General features: G+C 38.8%; 1 long non-coding RNA gene across 3 annotated transcripts; it reads right to left on the bottom strand.

Moving 5' to 3' along the window:
- Nucleotides 1-1,576: 1,576 nt before the first annotated feature.
- LOC135574179 (uncharacterized) lies at nucleotides 1,577-2,509 on the bottom strand. Of its 3 annotated transcripts, none has more exons than XR_010465207.1 (4): nucleotides 2,342-2,509; nucleotides 2,071-2,178; nucleotides 1,796-1,969; nucleotides 1,577-1,692 (listed from the first exon to the last, which is right to left on the bottom strand). It is a non-coding gene; the product is annotated as an uncharacterized LOC135574179 (long non-coding RNA). The 3 variants fall into 3 exon arrangements; XR_010465208.1 differs by having other exon boundaries at nucleotides 2,071-2,158; XR_010465206.1 differs by lacking the exon at nucleotides 2,342-2,509 and having other exon boundaries at nucleotides 1,578-1,692; nucleotides 2,071-2,233.
- Between the last annotated feature and the right edge of the window lie 6,419 nt (nucleotides 2,510-8,928).

The following is an 8,928-nucleotide window of genomic DNA, read 5'->3' as shown; positions in this document are numbered from 1 at the left end:
AGAGAGCTGCATTAGCTCTACTGTGGTACAAAACCACAATCTTGATATTCAGAAGGTTTTCAAATTTGACAATGTCTGAGAATGCCACGCCTTCATGGATCCCGAGACCCACCACCGTTTGGATCTCTCTAGCCTTTTGCAATGCCGTCAGATCAGTACATCCGGGGTTAAGTAAATGCGCTAGGCCTATTGCAAAACATAGCTTATTATCGGGATTGTGAACGTTTATGAGGTAGGCCCTTTTATTGCTTATGATTTCTGACTGCATTAGGCTATCAAGCTTCCTTCTCTGCCCACCGCCCCCCTGTGGTTGACGTATTATTTGCACTACAAGCTCTAGGGTTCGATCGGCTATGATGGCTAAATTTGACTGAACAAGGCGTTCTACCAGCGCTGTAAATTGTTCAAGATCTGCTTCGCCATTGGGTAAAATAAGAGATACTGAATTATGCAGGCTATCTCCACATATTTCCAACTGTAAGACATCACGAGGTTCGCCATAATCTCTTGCTGTTTCTAACAGGTCATTCAGAGTGTCCATTATCATCATGTAAAATACAGCATAGTCAAGATTCTGATTCACACATAGGAAATTGAAAAACTGTCGAATCTCTGTATTGTTGAATTTATTCCTGTACACAACCCTGACACGTCTATCATGAACATCTGCAGCCAGATTTATTAGATAATTGTCCAATTCCCCAAAAACATCTTGTGGCGTTTCAGACTCTACGGACCTAGGCGTTACGGGTTGTTCTATCGCTGTCGGGGTTGTCGGGGCCGAAATTGTCTGACTCGCGTTCATACGATTAATTAAGGTTATGAGGGCTTCGGGAATCTGGGATAACATGTTTTCCTCAACCCCCCCTGACTGGTTCATACGATTAATCATTTCTAAGAGTTCGGCTGGAATCTGTGTTAATATGCTTTCATCTAACGTTCCTGAATCGTTCATACGTCTTATAACTTCTAGGAGTTCGTCTGGAATAAGAGGCTTTCAACTGTCTCCCCGTGTTGCGTTAGTTCTGCCATTTTTGGATAATTAAGAGTGTTTGTTTTTTTCTTTCTGTAATGGTTGGTGTTACATGTATGATTTTAGCGTCTGTATTTGCGTTTTTTAATGGGGTTGCTGTTTAACATGCGTGGAATTGTTCTATGCCAGAATAACATATCGTCTCTGTACTGTCTCTCAATTAAATCCCCCAGTCGTTTGTATAGCAAAACATTCCTCGATTTCAAAGCCCTGGAAAATAATGTGAAAAACCTTTCTTGTTCGGCTGCAGGTATTGAGGCCGTAGAATTGACTGGGTCTATAAGGTTGGCCGCATCACAGAATAGCTGGTCATCAACATCTGACATGTCATTAAAAACAGGTCTCTTGGGTGTTTCATTCGAATGCTCGGGCGCCGGAATCCCCCAGCTCTAGATTTATGTGGTCGTCTGTGCCGTTTTTGCCGGTGCGGAGTCTGAATGAAAATAATACATACATAATTACGTTATTAGATATAAAAATATATATGTTAGCTACATACAAATGTCAAATACCTTTCCGTTATAATAATATATATTAACAGTACATAGTTAAAATACCTCGGCTTTTTTGGCGCTTGTTGTGACGAATCGCCGAAACCGGGGGTGTGTGACTTTTTCCCTCTAGCGTTCCAGATTCTGCTGGGTCTGTCTCCGGGCAGTCTGAAAAACATTATTTGTCCTTGTTTTAACATAGGCTATCAACAGATCTATAACTAATAAAAAGGCTGATAACTAATAACAAAACTGTATAATGGTCCCATACCTTGTCCCTGGAGCGCCGGCTCGTGAAGCAGCAAGTTCCCGGCCCAACAGTAGTTTTCGGGTGGGCTTGATTCTGAGCAGTGTACTTGGGCCACAGTGAACGGTAGAATTGCATCAAAGTCCTGCGTGTCAGCTGTCCGTAACGCATCCTTTATCATAAAGGGCTGTATGTCGGCTGTAAATACATAAAATAGTTTTAAAAAAATAGTACAACCTATTTTTAAAATGTTTATATATAAATATTTCTTGGGTATGTGTTTAATTATAAGGACTTACAACGAAAAAAGGCCGTTGGTGATTGTCTGCCAGACTTTTGCTCCTGCGAACCCCCATCATGTTCCAGATCAGGTAAATCGCGTAAAAGCTGCGTAAATGTCGGGGATCCTAGATTCCATTAGACAATGTTAACAGTTATACGCTATATCTACACTTTTTTTTTTTTTTTAACCTATATTGGGCTTTTGGCCTGAAATACCCAAATAACTAGGGTTTAATATTCCAATAATATTCAAACAAATCTTAAAATATGTTTTTTTCATTTACTCACCTCCAGAAATATCCATTATGCGAGATTCCCTTATTCCGAATATTATTATTATTATTTTAATCTGTCCGTGCAGCTCAATATTCGGGCCTTTATGTTTGCGCTAAAGCAATGCTGACAACGTTAAAAAATAGTTCTGTCCCTAACTATCTAAAAGTTCGGAATGAGTTTTTTGAGATACATATTCTGTACATGTCATCAGGTCATAAGGTCAGCAATCAATCAATTTTGACACATGCCGTATCCTATTACTCTCTACAGCTGTTTAAGTCTGTCAAAAGTGTGCGAGTTTGAGCATGTGTCCATTAGGCCTATGGATATTTTTTTTATCAGCACAAATTAGATTTTATTCCATAAGGTGGGATCTGCATTGCAGCTATTGCAAGAGCAAATTTTTTACTGGGTTTCCACTGGTCTCAAAAACAATGATTGATTATTGGGTTAAAATACATATATACATTTGTGAACAGACATCAACAACAACCACAATCCGTAAGGCGCGAATGGCTAAATGAGAGAACAGCAGGTTGATTCATATCAATGCGCTATGTAGATGTCATAAGGTGAATGCACCAATTTGTAAGTCGCTCTGGATAAGAGCGTCTGCTAAATGACTTAAATGTAAATGTAAATGTAATAATACATTTGAAAGTAATCCTAGAAGCAATCATCTAGTTGTTCGAAACTGTCTATAATCTGATTACAATATCATTGCTGGTAAAGAAACGGATTACAGTCACAGTTTTTGTTGTAATCCCCAACCCTGGTGATGAGTCCACGAGGGTACCTAGTAAAGACGACTAGCCCTGGGTGCCCGAGCTGTCCCTGTGTCTCTTGACCCTAATTGAGTCCGTGATCAACCGTTCATCTCTTCAGAATAAATTTTGGCCCAAACTAAAGCCAGCCAATTACACCACCTAGAAAAGTACAAGGGGACCATGGCTACCCCACAAGTAAAACAATGAATAGCCAGCCACCCTAGTAGTCGTCTGGTGTAGTACAATGACGTAGAGCACAGAGAGGGGAACCTTAGGGCTAGGTTATGAGAATGTAGCATTTTTCAAACACCTGAATGTTTTTTCCTGCAATATAGAGCCATAATTATCATGCCTAATTATATGTAAAAAATATTGATATATTTTTTATTAATGATGCACATTGATTATTACTGATTATTGATTATATACACTGGTATATTTAGTCTATTCTAAAGTCTAGCAACTTTGCCAGCAGGCATGCAAGCTAAGATAGTTAGACAAGCTACTCTAACTTGATTGATAGCCTGAAATGGCTTGGTAGCTAGTTATGAGGTTGGGATTTGGGAGATTGGGAACCTACCCAACTACAATTTTTTTATAGGTTGATAGTATTATAGAGCAACAATACAAATGGTTTGCCTTATTTATTAATTGATTCATAGCTTGATCAAATTTATTTAGAAACATACTGTACCTCCAGCAAGTCCTGCCCATTACCGGCAGCTAAAATCAAATAAAATGCTATGTGTGTCTCTCGACACTCTCTCTCCTCCTCCACTTATAATACTGTCCGCATGCATATATTTGCTCTGTGGTGCACCTTGGTAGGAACCACTTACTAGAGAGAATGGGTGGGGCTACTCTTTGCCTGGTCCAGTCAGCGTTTCCCATCCGCAAAATACCGCAGATAGATCTTTTTTATGAATAATTATGATGAAACGTGGGCTCAATTACTAAGTTTGTGACCAATTTAACATCAGATGTTTTTTAAACAGGACAATCTGAGGGGCCACGTGCCCTTGTGTCCCTATGGGCATGACGCATCTGGTGCTGACCTTTATCGTTGAGGGAAACCACCACTGGCTTGTCTCCTGTGGAGATGGCACAACCATGATGAAAGGCTCAGGGAAACCTACTTGGATAAAGGTTATAACACATACACAGACCTGTCGTGATGTGACTTTCATTAATCTGATGACTGTTATTTTTTTAATCCACTAACTATGTTTAATTGTTACCCAATTAAATGTAACAATGAACTCATTAGGATTCGGGGCACCACGGACAAAGTTGTTAAACTAGTTGCCATCTCCCGAATTAAACTCTAGAAGTTATATATCGATACCAGTCACTTATTAATCATTACCCCATATCAGTCTAAAAATCGGAACGGTTGCAACTTTCTTGGATCTGCAAAAACCCCAGCCTTGAGCATTATTCAGTACTACACAATTATTATTATTATTTAATTATTTATTTACTAGCTAACTAAACAATAACACAGAATATACATACACACATGAGATCGAGGTCCCTAGAGAACTGGCAAAATATGACGGCTTGTTACTAATATGGAGAGGGGGTGGGGAAAAGAGAAATACAGAAAAAGGGACATTTATCATGCATACATTCTTGGACTGTCCTCACATTAATCATACATCTTGCACACAAACTGCCATCCATTTGGAATATGAAGTAATTCATGTATTTGCGTGTTGAATGCCATTCGCCATTTCTCTGTCGATACGAGCCCTCCTTCAGAAGAGTGCTGGTTTGCTGAGTCTTTCCTGTGGGCCATTTGTACATGCTCTGATTGTCCACCAGAGGTCACAATATCCTTCTTGTCCGGTTTCCAATGAGCTGTTTCCTAAGAACAGCTATTTAACTGTATCAGTGATTGTCTGAGAGGGGAGTTTTCTTCTCCTTTTCCTCAGGTTGATAGTCAAAGTTCCACACCACTTTACATGCACAGCTGCAGACTGGCAGTGTCCTGGTCTAGTCTGGTGAGTTTATCTTCTTCACCCCGTGTTTAGCTTAAGTTCTAACCCTTTCAAACGTGTGGACCATGTTCTCACGTCTTTCTGGTCTAAAGGTTCATTTTTCAGGGTTCAGCCCCCGACCATTTTACACACTGCAGCAACTTGGCAATGTTCTGGTCTGATATGTACATTATTAGCCTGTCCTTGGTTGAAAAGGGCGGTTGTGTCCCACCTCGACAACAGCCAGTGAAATTGCAGGGCGCCAAATTCAAAACAACAGAAATCCCATAATTAAAATATCTCAAACATACAAGTACTATACACCATTTTAAAGATAAACTTCTTGTAAATCCAACCACAGTGTCCGATTTCAAAAAGGCTGTACGGAGAAAGCAGACCATGTGATTATGTTAGGTCAGCGCCTAGTCACAGAAAACCATACAGCCATTTTCCAGCCAAGGAGAGGGCTCACAAAAGTCAGAAATAACAATTAAATTAATCACCAACCTTTGATGATCTTCATCAGATGACACTCACAGGACTTCATGTTACACAATAAATGTGTGTTTTGTTCGATAAAGTTAATCTTTATGTTCAAAAACCTCAGTTGAAATTGACGCGTTATGTACTAGTAATCATGGTCTCAAACAAACATCCGGTGAAAATGCAGAGAGCCACATCAAATTACAGGAATACTGAACATAAACATTGATGAAAGATACAAGTGTTTAACATACATTTAAAGATAAACTTCTCCTTAATGCAACCGCTGTGTCAGATTTCAAAAAGGCTTTTCGGCAAAAGCACACCACGCGAATACGTTAGGTCAGCGCCTAGCAACAAAAACCATACAGCCATTTTCCAACCAAGGAGAGGTGTCACAAAAGTCAGAAATGGCGTTAAAATGATTTTCATCTGGTGGCACTCCCACATCTCCATGTTAGACAATAAATGTTTGTTTTGTTCAATAATGTCCCTTTTTATGTCCAATAACCTCCATTTTGTTGGTGCGTTTAGTTAAGAAATCCAAAGGCACAATGCGCACTCTCAACATCAAGACAAAAAGTACAATAAAAGTTAGTAGCATTATGTCAAACGATGTTTAAAATCAATCCTCAGGTTGTTTTTGTCATAAATAATCAATAATATTTCAACCAGACAAAAGCTTTGTCAATAGAAAACGTAAACAAGAAATGCGTGCTCCCGTTCACACGTTGGGCTCATGGCTGGAAATCTCCACTGGCCTCTCATTGAAAGTGCTGTATCTCCCTCATTTTTCAGAGTAAAAGCCTGAAACAATGCCACATGTAGAGGAACCCATAGAGATCGTGAACTGGATCCTAAGTGTTTGTATGGTGGATAAATTTTCAATGGAAAAACAGCCTTTCAAAATAATAGTACTTCCTGGTGGATTTTCCTCGGGTTTTCCCCTGCCATATAAGTTATGTTATACTCACAAACATTATTTTAACAGTTTTGGGAACTTTAGAGTTTTCTATCCAAATCTACTAATTATATGCATATCCTAGCTTCTGGGCCTGAGTAGCAGAGCGCACGCTTTTCATCCAAAATTCCGAATGCTGCCCCCTACATTAGTTATGTTAATGTGCAAAGGACATCAAAAACCATTATCTAATTAGAAGAAAAAAAATCACATTCATATCTTAACCTTTTTGGGATAGGGGGCAGCATTTTTACTTTTGGATGAAGAGTGAACTGCCTCCTACTCTGTCCCACATGCTAATATATGCATATTATTATTATTATTGGATAGAAAACACTCTGAAGTTTCTACAACTGTTTGAATGATGTCTGTGAGTATAACAGAACTCATATGGTAGGCGAAAACCTGAGAAAAATCCAACCAGGAAGTGGGACATCTGAGGTTTGTAGTTTTTCACAGCTTGGCCTACTGAATACACATTGAGATATGGATGAGGTTGCACTTCCTAGGGCTTCCACTAGATGTCAACCGTCTTTAGAAACTTGTTTGAGGATTCTACTATAAAGGAGGAGCTCATGAGACGTCTTTGGGTCAATGGTCTGGCAGAGAGCCTCTGTCTCATGATGCAAGCTTCCGACAAAGCAATTCTCAGTTTGGAACATTATTGATGTTTTATGTTAAAAACATCCTAAAGATTGATTACATACATCTTTGACATGTTTCTAAAGGACTGTAACGTAACTTTTCGAATTTTTGTCTGTATGAAGTGCCTGCACCTTATGAAGATGGATTACTGGGCTGAACACGCTAACAACAAGTGGCTATTTGGACATAAATGACGGACTTTATGGAACAAATCAGTAATTTATTGTCGACCTGGGATTCCTGGGAGTGCCTTCTAATGAAGATCATCAAAGGTAAGTGAATATTTATGGTGTTGTTTCTAACTTTGTTGATTTCAAAATGGGGATATTCCTCTTGCTGTTTTGGGTTCTGAGCGTCGTTCTCAGATGATGCTTTTTCCGTAAATCTGACAGCAGTTGTATTAAGGAGAAGTCTATCTTTAATTCTGTGAATAACACTTGCATCTTTATCAATGTTTATTATGAGTATTTCTGCAAAATCACCGGATGTTTTGGAATCAAAACATTACTGCACGTAAGGCGTTAACTTCTCTAGGGTATGTGGGACGCTAGCGTCCCATCTGGCCAACATCCAGTGAGGTTGCAGAGCACCAAATTCAATTACAGAAATGCTCATTATAAAAATTCAGAAAACAAAACATATTTTACATAGGTTAAAGATGAACTTCTTGTTAAACCAACCACAGTGTCATATTTATAAAATGCTTTTCGGCGAAAGCATACCTAGCCCAGAACATACCTAGCCCAGAACATAGCCAAGTTGACAAATTATTACAAACAGTAACCAGCCAAGCAGAAGCGTTACAAAACTCAGAAATAGAGATAAAATTAATCCCTTACCTTTGATGATCTTCACATGGTGGCAATCAGAAGACATTAATTTACTCAATAAATGTTCCTTTTGTTCGATGGTGTCTCTTTATGTCCAGAAATCTCTGTTTTGTTAGCGCGTTTTCTTCAGTAATCCACAGGCTTAAACTCAGACAAAACAATCAGACAAAAAATCCAAATTGTATCCGTAAAGGTCATAGAAACATGTCAAACAATGTTTATATACCATCCTCACGTTTTTTTTTAGCCTAGATGATCTATAATATTTCAACCGGACAATAACGTCGTCAATATAAAAGGTAAACAAGAAATGCACATGCGCCTGAAAAAACTCTGCGTCACGTTAGGGTCCACTCGTTCAGACTGGTCTTACTCGCTCAGACTGGTCTTACTCGCTCATTTATTAGAATTACAAGCCTGAAACGATTTCTAAAGACTGTTGACATCTAGTGGAAGGCATATGAACTAGAAATGGAGTCCTAAGTCAATGGATACTGTAATGGCATTGAATAGAAAACTAGAAGAAAAAAAAAGAAAAAAAACTTCCTGAATGGATTTTTCTCAGGTTTTCGCCTGCTAAAAAATCAGTTCCGTTATACTCACAGACACTATTCTAACAGGTTTGGAAACTTTAGAGTGTTTTCTATCCAAATCTACCAGTTATATGCATATCATATCTTCTGGGCCCGAGTAGTAGGCCGTTTAATTTGGGCATGCTTTTCATCCAAAATTCCGAATGCTGCCCCCTACCCTAGAGAGGTTAATGTAAACTGAGATTTTTGGATATAAATGTGCACATTACATGTATTGTGTAACATGATGTCCTTTGAGTATAATCTGATGAAGATCATCAAAGGTTAGTGATTCATTTGATCTATATTTCTGCTTTTTGTGACTCCTTATCTTTGTCTGGAAAAATGACTGTGTTTTTTCA

This window comes from Oncorhynchus nerka, linkage group LG12 (assembly GCF_034236695.1).
Source record: "Oncorhynchus nerka isolate Pitt River linkage group LG12, Oner_Uvic_2.0, whole genome shotgun sequence".
Taxonomy (NCBI): Eukaryota; Metazoa; Chordata; class Actinopteri; order Salmoniformes; family Salmonidae; genus Oncorhynchus; species Oncorhynchus nerka.
The sequence above is the reverse complement of the archived record's forward strand: the minus strand, read 5'-3'. Positions and strand labels throughout refer to the sequence as shown.